General features: G+C 33.5%; 1 protein-coding gene across 1 annotated transcript in view; it reads left to right on the top strand.

The window, feature by feature from the left end:
• Positions 1–15,661, top strand: part of LOC142342518 (uncharacterized) — an 86,094-nt gene that overhangs the window by 56,806 nt on the left and 13,627 nt on the right. The window lies entirely within an intron of this gene.

Raw genomic sequence — 15,661 nt, 5'->3', positions numbered from 1 at the left:
GAAAGCGAGATGTTACTGATTGAAGCGAGAGATTTTTATCACATCAGAAACGAGTATTTCTAAGCATTCAAATACGCATGGAAATTGTTCCAATTTACGTACAAAGCTCAGAAAAAGAGCTAATAACATAATTTTAAGTTAATCTAATCATAAGACCTATCAAATAAGACATGATTCGGCTCGATAATTTTCGGGTTTTTGCACTCGTTGGTACAAAATGGAGACTGACATTGAACTGATTCGTTATCAGACAAAATACCGGGAAAATGAGCATCAAATTTTGCAGTCTAAAAAACCATTTGTTGCTATCATCGATGAGTTATTACGTTGCTGTGTACGTAACGAGGCCAAGACGTTGCTCTATATACATTCTGATATCTTTATAGACGTTGTTTAATGTAGTTTGAATCAATTGAAAATACGAAATAGTGGTTTCACCTTTACATGAGAAACGAACGTGAGAAAAGAAATCAAAAAAAGAAACTGAAAAAAGCGTGTGAAAATAAATGTGAGAAAAGAGAAGAATGAAAAAAGTGAGAAAAGAGAGTGAGAAAAGAAAGTGAGAACAGAAAGAGAGAAAAGAGAGGGACAAAAGAAGTTTGAAAAAATGAAAATAAAGAAAGTGAGAAAATAAAGTGGAAAAAAGTGAAAGGAGGTGAGAAAAGAAAATGAGAAGCGAAAAGGAGGGAAAAAGTGAAAAAAAATTGAGAAAGTGAAAAAAAAGTGAGAAAATAACTGTGAGAAAAAAGATGGATGAAAAAACCGACAAAAGAAATTGAAAAAAGAAAGTGAGAACAGAAAGAGAGAAAAAAAAGAGAAAACAGAGGGACGAAAGAAGTGTGAAAAAAAAGGGAGAAAAGAAAGTGGAAAAAAAGTGAAAGGCTGTGAGAAAAGAAAGAGAGAAAAGAGAGGGACGAAAGGAGTGTGAAAAAATGAAAAAAAAAGAAAGTGAGAAAATAAAGTGGAAAAAAGTTAAAGGAAGTGAGAAAAGAAAGTGAGAAAAGAAAGTGAGAAGCGAAAAGGAGGGAAAAAGTGAGAAAAAATTGAGAAAGTGAAAAAAAAGTGAGAAAATAACTGTGAGAAAAAAGATGGATGAAAAAACCGACAAAAGAAATTGAAAAAAGAATGTGAGAACAGAAAGAGAGAAAAGAAAGAGAGAAAACAGAGGGACGAAAGAAGTGTGAAAAAAAGGGAAAAAAGAAAGTGAGAAAAGAAAGTGGAAAAAAGTGAAAGGCAGTGAGAAAAGAAAGAGAGAAAAGAGAGGGACGAAATGAGTGTGAAAAAATGAAAAAAAAAGAAAGTGAGAAAATAAAGTGGAAAAAAGTGAAAGGAAGTGAGAAAAGAAAGTGAGAAGCGAAAAGGAGGGAAAAGGTGAGAAAAAATTGAGAAAGTAAAAAAAAGTGAGAAAATAACTGTGAGAAAAAAGATGGATGAAAAAACCGACAAAAGAAATTGAAAAAAGAAAGTGAGAACAGAAAGAGAGAGAAAAAAAGAGAAAACAGAGGGAGGAAAGAAGTGTGAAAAAAAGGAAAAAATAAAGTTAGAAAATAAAGTGGAAAAAAGTGAAAGGAAGTGAAAAAAGAAAGTGAGAAGCGAAGAGGAAGGAAAAGTGAGAAAAAATTGAGAAAGTGAAACAAAGAAAGTGAGAAAATAACTGTGAGAAAAAAGATTGATGAAAAATTGAAAAATAAAGTGAAAAAAGAAAGCGAGAAAAGAAACTGACAAAAGAAATTGAAAAAAGAAAGTGAGAACAGAAAGAGAGAAAATTAAAATAGATAAGAGAGGAACGAAAAAAGTTTGAAAAAAAAGGGAAAAAAGAAAGTGAGAACAGAAAGAGAGAAAAGAAAGAGAGAAAAGAGAGGGACGAAAGAAGTGTGAAAAAAAAGAAAAAATAAAGTTAGAAAAAAAAGTGGAAAAAAGTGAAAGGAAGTGAGAAAAGAAAGTGGAAAAAAAGTGAAAGGAAGTGAGAAAAGAAAGTGAGAAGCGAAAAGGAGGGAAAAAGAGAAAAGATTCAGAAAGTAAAAGAAGAAAGAGAAAATAAACAGGAGAAAAAAAAGGATGAATAACGTGAGAAAATAAAAAAAGAAAAAAAAGCGAAAAAATAAAGTGACAAATTTAAGTGAAAAAACAAAGTGAGAAAAGAAAGCGAGATGTTACTGATTGAAGCGAGAGATTTTTATCACATCAGAAACGAGTATTTCTAAGCATTCAAATACGCATGGAAATTGTTCCAATTTACGTACAAAGCTCGGAAAAAGAGCTAATAACATAATTTTAAGTTAATCTAATCATAAGACCTATCAAATAAGACATGATTCGGCTCGATAATTTTCGGGTTTTTGCACTCGTTGGTACAAAATGGAGACTGACATTGAACTGATTCGTTATCAGACAAAATACCGGGAAAATGAGCATCAAATTTTGCAGTCTAAAAAACCATTTGTTGCTATCATCGATGAGTTATTACGTTGCTGTGTACGTAACGAGGCCAAGACGTTGCTCTATATACATTCTGATATCTTTATAGACGTTGTTTAATGTAGTTTGAATCAATTGAAAATACGAAATAGTGGTTTCACCTTTACATGAGAAACGAACGTGAGAAAAGAAATCAAAAAAAGAAACTGAAAAAAGCGTGTGAAAATAAATGTGAGAAAAGAGAAGAATGAAAAAAGTGAGAAAAGAGAGTGAGAAAAGAAAGTGAGAACAGAAAGAGAGAAAAGAGAGGGACAAAAGAAGTTTGAAAAAATGAAAATAAAGAAAGTGAGAAAATAAAGTGGAAAAAAGTGAAAGGAGGTGAGAAAAGAAAATGAGAAGCGAAAAGGAGGGAAAAAGTGAAAAAAAATTGAGAAAGTGAAAAAAAAGTGAGAAAATAACTGTGAGAAAAAAGATGGATGAAAAAACCGACAAAAGAAATTGAAAAAAGAAAGTGAGAACAGAAAGAGAGAAAAAAAAGAGAAAACAGAGGGACGAAAGAAGTGTGAAAAAAAAGGGAGAAAAGAAAGTGGAAAAAAAGTGAAAGGCTGTGAGAAAAGAAAGAGAGAAAAGAGAGGGACGAAAGGAGTGTGAAAAAATGAAAAAAAAAGAAAGTGAGAAAAGAAAGTGAGAAGCGAAAAGGAGGGAAAAAGTGAGAAAAAATTGAGAAATTGAAAAAAAGTGAGAAAATAACTGTGAGAAAAAAGATGGATGAAAAAACCGACAAAAGAAATTGAAAAAAGAATGTGAGAACAGAAAGAGAGAAAAGAAAGAGAGAAAACAGAGGGACGAAAGAAGTGTGAAAAAAAGGGAAAAAAGAAAGTGAGAAAAGAAAGTGGAAAAAAGTGAAAGGCAGTGAGAAAAGAAAGAGAGAAAAGAGAGGGACGAAATGAGTGTGAAAAAATGAAAAAAAAAGAAAGTGAGAAAATAAAGTGGAAAAAAGTTAAAGGAAGTGAGAAAAGAAAGTGAGAAAAGAAAGTGAGAAGCGAAAAGGAGGGAAAAAGTGAGAAAAAATTGAGAAATTGAAAAAAAGTGAGAAAATAACTGTGAGAAAAAAGATGGATGAAAAAACCGACAAAAGAAATTGAAAAAAGAATGTGAGAACAGAAAGAGAGAAAAGAAAGAGAGAAAACAGAGGGACGAAAGAAATGTGAAAAAAAGGGAAAAAAGAAAGTGAGAAAAGAAAGTGGAAAAAAGTGAAAGGCAGTGAGAAAAGAAAGAGAGAAAAGAGAGGGACGAAATGAGTGTGAAAAAATGAAAAAAAAAGAAAGTGAGAAAATAAAGTGGAAAAAAGTGAAAGGAAGTGAGAAAAGAAAGTGAGAAGCGAAAAGGAGGGAAAAGGTGAGAAAAAATTGAGAAAGTAAAAAAAAGTGAGAAAATAACTGTGAGAAAAAAGATGGATGAAAAAACCGACAAAAGAAATTGAAAAAAGAAAGTGAGAACAGAAAGAGAGAGAAAAAAAGAGAAAACAGTGGGAGGAAAGAAGTGTGAAAAAAAGGAAAAAATAAAGTTAGAAAATAAAGTGGAAAAAAGTGAAAGGAAGTGAAAAAAGAAAGTGAGAAGCGAAGAGGAAGGAAAAGTGAGAAAAAATTGAGAAAGTGAAAAAAAGAAAGTGAGAAAATAACTGTGAGAAAAAAGATTGATGAAAAATTGAAAAATAAAGTGAAAAAAGAAAGCGAGAAAAGAAACTGACAAAAGAAATTGAAAAAAGAAAGTGAGAACAGAAAGAGAGAAAATTAAAATAGATAAGAGAGGAACGAAAAAAGTTTGAAAAAAAAGGGAAAAAAGAAAGTGAGAACAGAAAGAGAGAAAAGAAAGAGAGAAAAGAGAGGGACGAAAGAAGTGTGAAAAAAAAGAAAAAATAAAGTTAGAAAATAAAGTGGAAAAAAGTGAAAGGAAGTGAGAAAAAAAAGTGAGAAGCGAAAAGGAGGGAAAAAGTGAGAAAAGGTTCAGAAAGTAAAAAAAGAACGAGAAAATAAACAGGAGAAAAAAGAAGGATGAAAAACGTGTGAAAATAAAAGAAGAAAAAAGAGCGAAAAAAGAAAGTGACAGATTTAAGTGAAAAAACAAAGTGAGAAAAGAAAGCGAGATGTTACTGCGTGAAGCGAGAGATTTTTATCACATCAGAAACGAGTATTTCTAAGCAATCAAATACGCATAGAAATCGCTCCAATTTATGTACAAAGCCCGGAAAAAGTGCAAATGACATAATTTTAAGTTAATCTAATCATAAGACCTATCAACTAAGACATGATTCGGCTCGATAATTTTCGGATTTTTGAATTCGTTGGTACAAAACGGAGACTGGCATTGAACTGATTCGTTATCAGACAAAATACCGGAAAAATGAGCATCAAAAGTTGCCGTCTAAAAACCACTTGTTGCTATCATCAATGAGTTATTACGTTGCTATGTACGTAACGAGGCCAAGACGTTGCTCTATATACATTCTGATATCTTTATAGACGTTGTTTGATATAGTTTGAATCAATTGAAAATACGAAATAGTGGTTTCACCATTACATGAGAAACGAACGTGAGAAAACAAATCCAAAAAAAGTGAAAAAAGAGAGTGTGAAAATAAATGTGAGAAAAGAGGAATGAAAAAGGTGAGAAAAGAAAGTGAGAAAAGAAAGTGAAGAAACAAAGTGAGAAAAAAAGTGAGAAGCGAAAAGGAGGGAAAAAGTGAGAAAAAATTGAGAAAGTGAAATAGAAAGTGAGAAAATAGCTGTGAGAAAAAAGATGGATGAATAAATTGAGAAAATAAAGTGAAAGAAAAAGAGAAAAGAAACTGACAAAAGAAATTAAAAAAGAAAATGAGAACAGAAAGAGAGAAAAGAAAGAGAGAAGAGAGAGGGACGAAAGAAGTGTGAAAAAAGGAAAAAAAGTGAGAAAATAAAGTGGAAAAAAGTGAAAGGAAGTGAGAAAAAAAGTGAGAACCGAACAGGAGGGAAAAAATGAGAAAAAATTTAGAAAGTTAAAAAAGAAAGAGAAAATAAACAGGAGAAAAAAGAAGGATGAAAAACGTGAGAAAATAAAAAAAAGAAGCGAAAAAAGAAAGTGAAAAATTTATGTGAAAAAACAAAGTCAGAAAAGAAAGCGAGATGGCACTGAGTGAAGCGAGAGATTTTTATCACATCAGAAACGAGTATTTCTAATCATTCAAATACGCATGGAAATTGTTCCAATTTACGTACAAAGCTCGGAAAAAGTGGAAATATCATAATTTTAAGTTAATCTAATCATAAGACCTATCAAATAAGACATGATTCGGCTCGATAATTTTCGGGTTTTGCATTCGTTGATACAAAATGGAGACTGGCCTTGAACTGATTCGTTATCAGACAAAATACCGGAAAAATGTGCATCAAATGTTGCCGTCTAAAAAACCACTTGTTGCTATCATCGATGAGTTATTACGTTGCTATGTACGTAACGAGGCCAAGACGTTGATCTATATGCATTCTGCTATCTTTATAGACGTTGTTTGATATAGTTTGAATCAATTGATAATACGAAATAGTGGTTTCACCTTTACATGCGAAAGGAACGTGAGGAAAAAAATCGAAAAAAAGTGAAAAAAGAGAGTGTGAAAATAAATGTGAGAAAAGAGAAGAATGAAAAAAGTAAGAAAAGAGAGTGAGAAAAGAAAGTGAAGAAACAAAGTGAGAGAAAAAGTGAGAAGCGAAAAGGAGGGCAAAAGTGAGAAAAAATTGAGAAAGTGAAAAAAAAGTGAGAAAATAACTGTGAGAAAATGATGGATGAATAAATTGAGAAAATAAAATGAAAAAAGAAAGTGAGAAAAGAAACTGACAAAAGAAATTAAAAAAAGAAAGTGAGTACAGAAAGAGAGAAAAGAAAGAGAGAAAAGAGAGGGACGAAAGAAGTGTGAAAACAAAGGAAAAAATTAAGTTAGAAAATAAAGTGGAAAAAAATGAAAGGACGTCAGAAAAGAAAGTGAGAAGCGAAAAGGAGGAAAAAAGTGAGAAAATATTCAGAAAGTTAAAAAAGGAAGAGAAAATAAACAGGAGAAAAAAGAAGGATGAAAAACGTGAGAAAATAAAAAAGAAAAAAAAAGCGAAAAAAGAAAGTGAAAAACTTAAGTGAAAAAACAAAGTGAGAAAAGAAAGCGAGATGTTACTGCGTGAAGCGAGAGATTTTTATCACATCAGAAACGAGTATTTCTAAGCAATCAAATACGCATAGAAATCGCTCCAATTTATGTACAAAGCCCGGAAAAAGTGCAAATAACATACTTTTAAGTTAATCTAATCATAAGACCTATCAACTAAGACATGATTCGGCTCGATACTTTTCGGATTTTTGAATTCGTTGGTACAAAATGGAGACTGGCATTGAACTGATTGGTTATCAGACAAAATACCGGAAAAATGAGCATCAAAAGTTGCCGTCTAAAAACCACTGGTTGCTATCATCAATGAGTTATTACGTTGCTATGTATGTAACGAGGCCAAGACGTTGCTCTATATACATTCTGATATCTTTATAGACGTTGTTTGATATAGTTTGAATCAATTGATAATACGAAATAGTGGTTTCACCTTTACATGCGAAAGGAACGTGAGGAAAAAAATCGAAAAAAAAGTGAAAAAAGAGTGTGAAAATAAATGTGAGAAAAGAGAAGAATGAAAAAAGTAAGAAAAGAGAGTGAGAAAAGAAAGTGAAGAAAGAAAGTGAGAGAAAAAGTGAGAGGCGAAAAGGAGGGCAAAGGTGAGAAAAAATTGAGAAAGTGAAAAAAAAGTGAGAAAATAACTGTGAGAAAATGATGGATGAATAAATTGAGAAAATAAAATGAAAAAAGAAAGTGAGAAAAGAAACTGACAAAAGAAATTAAAAAAAGAAAGTGAGTACAGAAAGAGAGAAAAGAAAGAGAGAAAAGAGAGGGACGAAAGAAGTGTGAAAACAAAGGAAAAAATTAAGTTAGAAAATAAAGTGGAAAAAAATGAAAGGACGTCAGAAAAGAAAGTGAGAAGCGAAAAGGAGGAAAAAAGTGAGAAAATATTCAGAAAGTTAAAAAAGGAAGAGAAAATAAACAGGAGAAAAAAGAAGGATGAAAAACGTGAGAAAACAAAAAAAGAAAAAAAGCGAAAAAAGAAAGTGACAAATTTAAGTGAAAAAACAAAGTGAGAAAAGAAAGCGAGATGTTACTGAGTGAAGCGAGAGATTTTTATCACATCAGAAACGAGTATTTCTAAGCATTCAAATACGCATGGAAATTGTTCCAATTTACGTACAAAGCTCGGAAAAAGAGCTAATAACATAATTTTAAGTTAATCTAATCATAAGACCTATCAAATAAGACATGATTCGGCTCGATAATTTTCGGGTTTTTGCATTCGTTGGTACAAAATGGAGACTGGCATTGAATCGATTCGTTATCAGAAAAAATACCGGAAAAATGAGCATCAAAAGTTGCCGTCTAAAAAACCACTTGTTGCTATCATCAATGAGTTTTTACGTTGCTATGTACGTCACGAGGCCAAGACGTTGCTCTATTTACATTCTGCTATCTTCATAGACGTTGTTTTATGTAGGTTGAATCAATTGAAAATACGAAATAGTGGTTTCACCTTTACATGAGAAACGAACGTCAGAAAATAAATTGAAAAAAAAAAACTGAAAAAAGAGAGTGTGAAAATAAATGTGAAAAGAGAAGAATGAAAAAAGTGAGAAAAGACAGTGAAAAAAGAAAGTGAAGAAACAAAGCGAGAGAAAAAAATGAGAAGCGAAAAGGTGGGCAAAAGTTGGAAAAATTGAGAAAGTGAAAAAAAAGTGAGAAAAAAACTGTGATAAAATGATGGATGAATAAATTGAGAAAATAAAGTGAAAAAAGAAAGTGAGAAAAGAAACTGACAAAAGAAATTAAAAAAAAGAAAGTGAGAACAGAAAGAGAGAAAGGAAAGAGAGAAAAGAGAGGGACGAAAGAAGTGTGAAAAAAAAGAAAAAATAAAGTTAGAAAATAAAGTGGAAAAAATTGAAAGGAAGTGGGAAAAGAAAGTGAGAAGCGGAAAGGAGGGAAAAAGTGAGAAAAAATTCAGAAAGTTAAAAAAGAAAGAGAAAATAAACAGGAGAAAAAAGAAGCATGAAAAACGTGAGAAAATAAAGAAAGAAAAAAAAGCGAAAAAAGAAAGTGACAAATTTAAGTGAAAAAACAAAGTGAGAAAAGAAAGCGAGATGTTACTGCGTGAAGCGAGAGATTTTTATCACATCAGAAACGAGTATTTTTAAGCATTCAAATACGCATGGAAATTGTTCCAATTTACGTACAAAGCTCGGAAAAAGTGAAAATAACATAATTTCAAGTTAATCTTATCATAAGACCTATCAAATAAGACATGATTCGGCTCGATAATTTTCGGGTTTTTGCACTCGTTGGTACAAAATGGAGGCTGGCATTGAACTGATTCGTTATCAGAGAAAATACCGGAAAATTGAGCATCAAAAGTTGCCGTCAAAAAAACCACTTGTTGCTATCATCAATGAGTTTTTACGTTGCTATGTACGTAACGAGGCCAAGACGTTGCTCTATTTACATTCTGCTATCTTCATAGACGTTGTTTTATGTAGGTTGAATCAATTGAAAACACGAAATAGTGGTTTCACCTTTACATGAGAAACGAACGTCAGAAAAGAAATAAAAAAAAGTGAAAAAAGAGAGTGTGAAAATAAATGTATGAAAAGAGAAGAATGAAAAAAGTGAGAAAAGAGAGTGAGAAAAGAAAGTGAAGAAACAAAGTGAGAGAAAAAAGTGAGAAGCGAATAGGTGGGCAAAAGTTGGAAAAAATTGAGAAAGTGAAAAAAAAGTGGGAAAATAACTGTGAGAAAATGATGGATGAATAAATTGAGAAAATAAAGTGAAAAAAGAAAGTGAGAAAAGAAACTGACAAAATAAATTAAAAAAAGAAAGTGAGAACAGAAAGAGAGAAAAGAGAGGGACGAAAGAAGTGTGAAAAAAGGAAAAAATAAAGTTGGAAAATAAAGTGGAAAAAAGTGAAAGGAAGTGAGAAAAGAAAGTGAGAAGCGAAAAGGAGGGAAAAAGTGAGAAAAAATTCAGAAAGTTAAAAAAGAAAGAGAAAATAAACAGGAGAAAAAAGAAGGATGAAAAACGTGAGAAACTAAAAAAAGAAGAAAAGGCGAAAAAAGAAAGTGACAAATTTAAGTGAAAAAACAAAGTGAGAAAAGAAAGCGAGATGTTACTGAGTGAAGCGAGAGATTTTTATCACATCAGAAACGAGTATTTCTAAGCAATCAAATACGCATGGAAATTGTTCCAATTTACGTACAAAGCTCGGAAAAAGAGCTAATAACATAATTTTAAGTTAATCTAATCATAAGACCTATCATATAAGACATGATTCGGCTCGATATATTTCGGGTTTTTGCATTCGTTGGTACAAAATGGAGACTGGCATTGAACTGATTCGTTATCTGAAAAAATACCGGAAAAATGAACATCAAAAGTTGCCGTCTAAAAAAACCATTTGTTGCTATCATCAATGAGTTTTTACGTTGCTATGTACGTAACGAGGCCAAGACGTTGCTCTATTTACATTCTGCTATCTTCACAGACGTTGTTTTATGTAGGTTGAATCAATTGAAAACACGAAATAGTGGTTTCACCGTTACATGAGAAACGAACGTCAGAAAAGAAATCGAAAAAAAAGGGAAAAAAGAGAGTGTGAAAATAAATGTATGAAAAGAGAAGAATGAAAAAAGTGAGAAAAGAGAGTGAGAAAAGAAAGTGAAGAAACAAAGTGAGAGAAAAAAGTGAGAAGCGAATAGGTGGGCAAAAAATGGAAAAAATTGAGAAAGTGAAAAAAAAAGTGAGAAAATAACTGTGAGAAAATGATGGATGAATAAATTGAGAAAATAAAGTGAAAAAAGAAAGTGAGAAAATAAACTGACAAAATAAATTAAAAAAAGAAAGAGAGAACAGAAAGAGAGAAAAGAAAGAGAGAAAAGAGAGGGACGAAAGAAGTGTGAAAAAAAGGAAAAAAATAAAGTTGGAAAATAAAGTGGAAAAAAGTGAAAGGAAGTGAGAAAAGAAAGTGAGAAGCGAAAGGGAGGGAAAAGTGAGAAAAAATTCAGAAAGTTAAAAAAGAAAGAGAAAATAAACAGGAGAAAAAAGAAGGATGAAAAACGTGAGAAACTAAAAAAAGAAGAAAAGGCGAAAAAAGAAAGTGACAAATTTAAGTGAAAAAACAAAGTGAGAAAAGAAAGCGAGATGTTACTGAGTGAAGCGAGAGATTTTTATCACATCAGGAACGAGTATTTCTAAGCATTCAAATACGCATGGAAATTGTTCCAATTTACGTACAAAGCTCGGAAAAAGTGCAAATAACATAATTTCAAGTTAATCTTATCATAAGACCTATCAAATAAGACATGATTCGGCTCGATAATTTTCGGGTTTTTGCATTCGTTGGTACAAAATGGAGGCTGGCATTGAACTGATTCGTTATCAGAGAAAATACCGGAAAAATGAGCATCAAAAGTTGCCGTCAAAAAAACCACTTGTTGCTATCATCAATGAGTTTTTACGTTGCTATGTACGTAACGAGGCCAAGACGTTGCTCTATCTACATTCTGCTATCTTCATAGACGTTGTTTTATGTAGTTTGAATCAATTGAAAATACGAAATAGTGGTTTCACTTTTACATGAGAATCGAACGTTAGAAAAGAAATCGAAAATAGAAAGTGAGAAAATAAGTGACAAAAGAAAAAGAGAAAGGAAAGTGAGAAAGAGTGAAGAAAGAAACTGAGAACGTAAAGTGAGAAGATAAAGTGAGAAAAAAAAGTGAGACAAAAATGGGAGAAGAAAGTGAGACAAGAAAATGAGAAAATGAAGTTAAAGAAGAAAATGAGAAAAGAGAGAGAAAAGAAGTGATAAAAGAAGTTGAGAAAAGAAAGTTAGAAAAAGTTCGGGACGGTTTCCGCGCCGCGCTCAACTTTTTAAGTTTCTTTCCTTCAGACTTTCGGCTTTTCGACTGACAGATAGAATAACTTAACGCTGTCTCCAACCGTTCAGTAGCAACCACAATTTGATGCTCCATAATTTTGGATTTCAGATTTAAAGCTTTGCTGCAGTCCTTTTGTTGGTAAAGCAGTCATTTCTAAAACTTAACTTTAGAAAAGAGATTTAGCGCAGAGACGCTATAGCGAAGAGCAGCGAGCAGAGAGACGCTTTAGCGAAGTGAAGCGAGCAAAACAACAATTGCAGGATAAGAGTCTGAGGCAAAAAAAATCTAAGCAGATTCTCACAAACCTTAAGACCAGTTCAGACCTGCCAACCTTAATTAATTTCGGTCCCCAATACATGCTTACCAAACCGTCGGCCATCTTGCAAATGCAACTATCATTGCATTAGGAAAGATAATATGTAAAAATAACAATCAGTATTAACGCAACCCAGTTTTTGAACTCAATGTAATTGTTAACTTCAGTTAAATGTCAACAGCTCGAGATCTCACACGAGCGCACGCACGCACACACACACACACCCGAAAACAAGTACATACAAACACACACACACACACACACAAGGATAAAATCAATGTCCTATATCAGTGGTTGACGTCAGTTCAACTGAAGGTCACAAACTCGCACATTCTCTAACAGACACACACACATACAAGTACGCAGGCACACACACACAGTCACATAGAAGTAGGCCATCAAATTAAGAGAATATTCGAAAACGAATTGAACGTTTGAAAACCAAGCAAACGTTCAAAAAAAACCAAATGTTCGAAAACAAAGTGAACGTCCCAAAACCGAAAAGAGGAAAATGGTCACTTGAATGCCTACGTGCACGCACCCACGCGCGCACACACACAATTATGCACACTCATGGACTCACACCAGCACACACAAATACACATCACCCACACGTAATCTCAAATCAAGCCACAGAACACACGCACAATTGTAGATATGAGCGCTGTTAACCATTGCGCATCACATGCAAAAGAAATGCATGCAAAACGCTAGGCTGCATGTTCAACGTGTGACGACTGGCGCTTAAACATGGTGATATAGCATGCATGCATTAGGCTAGGCTGCATGTTTAAGGGACGCTTAAATATGTGAAGGTAGGCGCTTAAACCTGGTGGTATAGAATTCGAGTTAGAATTAATATATAGGTTGTCTTAAACCAGCACCTGTGTTTTTAAATTTCTTACACCTATCGTCAGAATCAGCAATTGGCTCAATTACTTTAATATTAAAACGTTTCATTTCAAAAGTAAGCTTCAGTTTTGTTTGATTTAGAAAAAGTGAAAACATTTGTCACTCTATTTAAAAAATTGAGAAGATACTGAACGCCAAAACTAAGTCTCGTTGACTTTAGCCACAAATATTTTGAAGACATCTTCCATATTTAAAATTTGCTTCATAATTGGTCACTTTTTCGAACTTCTTCAAAATAACTCTTCTAGAGACTTTATTACGATTTCAATGTAGAGAAAGATGAGATAATAGAGCGAAGCGTTCTCTTATTTCAATCATTGATTTCAAAACGGCCTAAAAGTACAAAAATTCAGAGGTATTCATAGTGGCTATAAGTATGAATTTTTACAGAACCATCTAGATGTAGGTAAACTGATAATGGTCAATTTACCACTTAATTATGAACAAGTTGTTCCTCTGCGTATATAGCAAGTTTTAGTGATGTGTTTTGCTCTTAACACCTTGCTCTCTTAACCTGAGAACTTGTCATTGGTGTCTACATGAAGGATCATCGAATAATTTTATGGTCATCACTGATGGTGGGAAGGTCGAATTAATCGCTCGAATTTATGGTTCATGTACACTGATAAACTTGTGGTAAGAACAAATTTGAAGCTAAGATTCGGTTCAATTTAGTAGCCATTATTCGATATTAACTATTCAATAACAGCAGTTACAAAAGTTTTGTTTTATTTATATCACACGAGCGCACGCACGCACACACACACACCCGAAAACAAGTACATACAAACACACACACACACACACACAAGGATAAAATCAATGTCCTATATCAGTGGTTGACGTCAGATCAACTGAAGGTCACAAACTCGCACATTCTCTAACAGACACACACACATACAAGTACGCAGGCACACACACACAGTCACATAGAAGTAGGCCGTCAAATTAAGAGAACATTCGAAAACGAATCGAACGTTTGAAAACCAAGCGCACGTTCAAAAAAACCAAATGTTCGAAAACAAAGTGAACGTCCCAAAACCGAAAAGAGGAAATGGTCACTTGAATGCCTACGTGCACGCACCCACGCGCGCACACACACAATTATGCACACTCATGGACTCACACACACCAGCACACACAAATACACATCACCCACACGTAATCTCAAATCAAGCCACAGAACACACGCACATTTGTAGATATGAGCGCTGTTAACCATTGCGCATCACATGCAAAAGAAATGCATGCAAAACGCTAGGCTGCATGTTCAACGTGTGACGACTGGCGCTTAAACATGGTGATATAGCATGCATGCATTAGGCTAGGCTGCATGTTTAAGGGACGCTTAAATATGTGAAGGTAGGCGCTTAAACCTGGTGGTATAGAATTCGAGTTAGAATTAATATATAGGTTGTCTTAAACCAGCACCTGTGTTTTTAAATTTCTTACACCTATCGTCAGAATCAGCACTTGGCTCAATTACTTTAATATTAAAACGTTTCATTTCAAAAGTAAGCTTCAGTTTTGCTTGATTTAGAAAAAGTGAAAACATTTGTCACTCTATTTAAAAAATTGAGAAGATACTGAACGCCAAAACTAAGTCTCGTTGACTTTAGCCACAAATATTTTGAAGACATCTTCCATATTTTAAATTTGCTTCATAATTGGTTACTTTTTTGAACTTCTTCAAAATAACTCTTCTAGAGACTTTATTACGATTTCAATGTAGAGAAAGATGAGATAATAGAGCGAAGCGTTCTCTTATTTCAATCATTGATTTCAAAACGGCCTAAAAGTACAAAAATTCAGAGGTATTCATAGAGGCTATAAGTATAAATTTTTACAGAACCGTCTAGATGTAGGTAAACTGATAATGGTTAATTTACACCTTAATTATGAACAAGTTGTTCCCCTGCGTATATAGCAAGTTTTAGTGATGTGTTTTGCTCTTAACACCTTGCTCTCTTAACCTGAGAACTTGTCATTGGTGTCTACATGAAGGATCATCGAGTAAGTTTATGGTCATCACTGAGGGTGGGAAGGTCGAATTAATCGCTCGAATTTATGGTTCATGTACACTGATAAACTTGTGGTAAGAACAAATTTGAAGCTAAGATTCGGTTCAATTTAGTAGCCATTATTCGATATTAATTATTCAATAACAGCAGTTACAAAAGTTTTGTTTTATTTATATCACACGAGCGCACGCATGCACACACACACACCCGAAAACAAGTACATACAAACACACACACACACAAGGATAAAATCAATGTCCTATATCAGTGGTTGACGTCAGTTCAACTGAAGGTCAAAAACTCGCACATTCTCTAACAGACACACACACATACAAGTACGCAGGCACACACACACACACACAGTCACATAGAAGTAGGCCGTCAAATTAAGAGAACATTCGAAAACCAATCGAACGTTTGAAAACCAAGCAAACGTTCAAAAAAAACCAAATGTTGGAAAACAAAGTGAACGTCCCAAAAGCGAAAACAGGAAAATGGTCACTTGAATGCCTACGTGCACGCACCCACGCGCGCACACACACAAGTATGCACACTCATGGACTCTTACCACCACACACAAATACACATCACCCACACGTAATCTCAAATCAAGCCACAGAACACACGCACATGTGTAGATATGAGCGCTGTTAACCATTGCGCATCACATGCAAAAGAAATGCATGCAAAACGCTAGGCTGCATGTTCAACGTGTGAAGATTGGCGCTTAAACATGGTGATATAGCATGCATGCATTAGGCTAGGCTGCATGTTTAAGGGACGCTTAAATATGTGAAGGTAGGCGCTTAAACCTGGTGGTATAGAATTCGAGTTAGAATTAATATATAGGTTGTCTTAAACCAGCACCTGTGTTTTTAAATTTCTTACACCTATCGTCAGAATCAGCACTTGGCTCAATTACTTTAATATTAAAACGTTTCATTTCAAAAGTAAG

The sequence above is a fragment of the Convolutriloba macropyga genome, chromosome 7, assembly GCF_964194025.1.
Source record: "Convolutriloba macropyga chromosome 7, txConMacr16.3, whole genome shotgun sequence".
Taxonomy (NCBI): domain Eukaryota; kingdom Metazoa; phylum Xenacoelomorpha; order Acoela; family Convolutidae; genus Convolutriloba; species Convolutriloba macropyga.
This window is presented reverse-complemented; position numbering and strand designations above follow the sequence as displayed.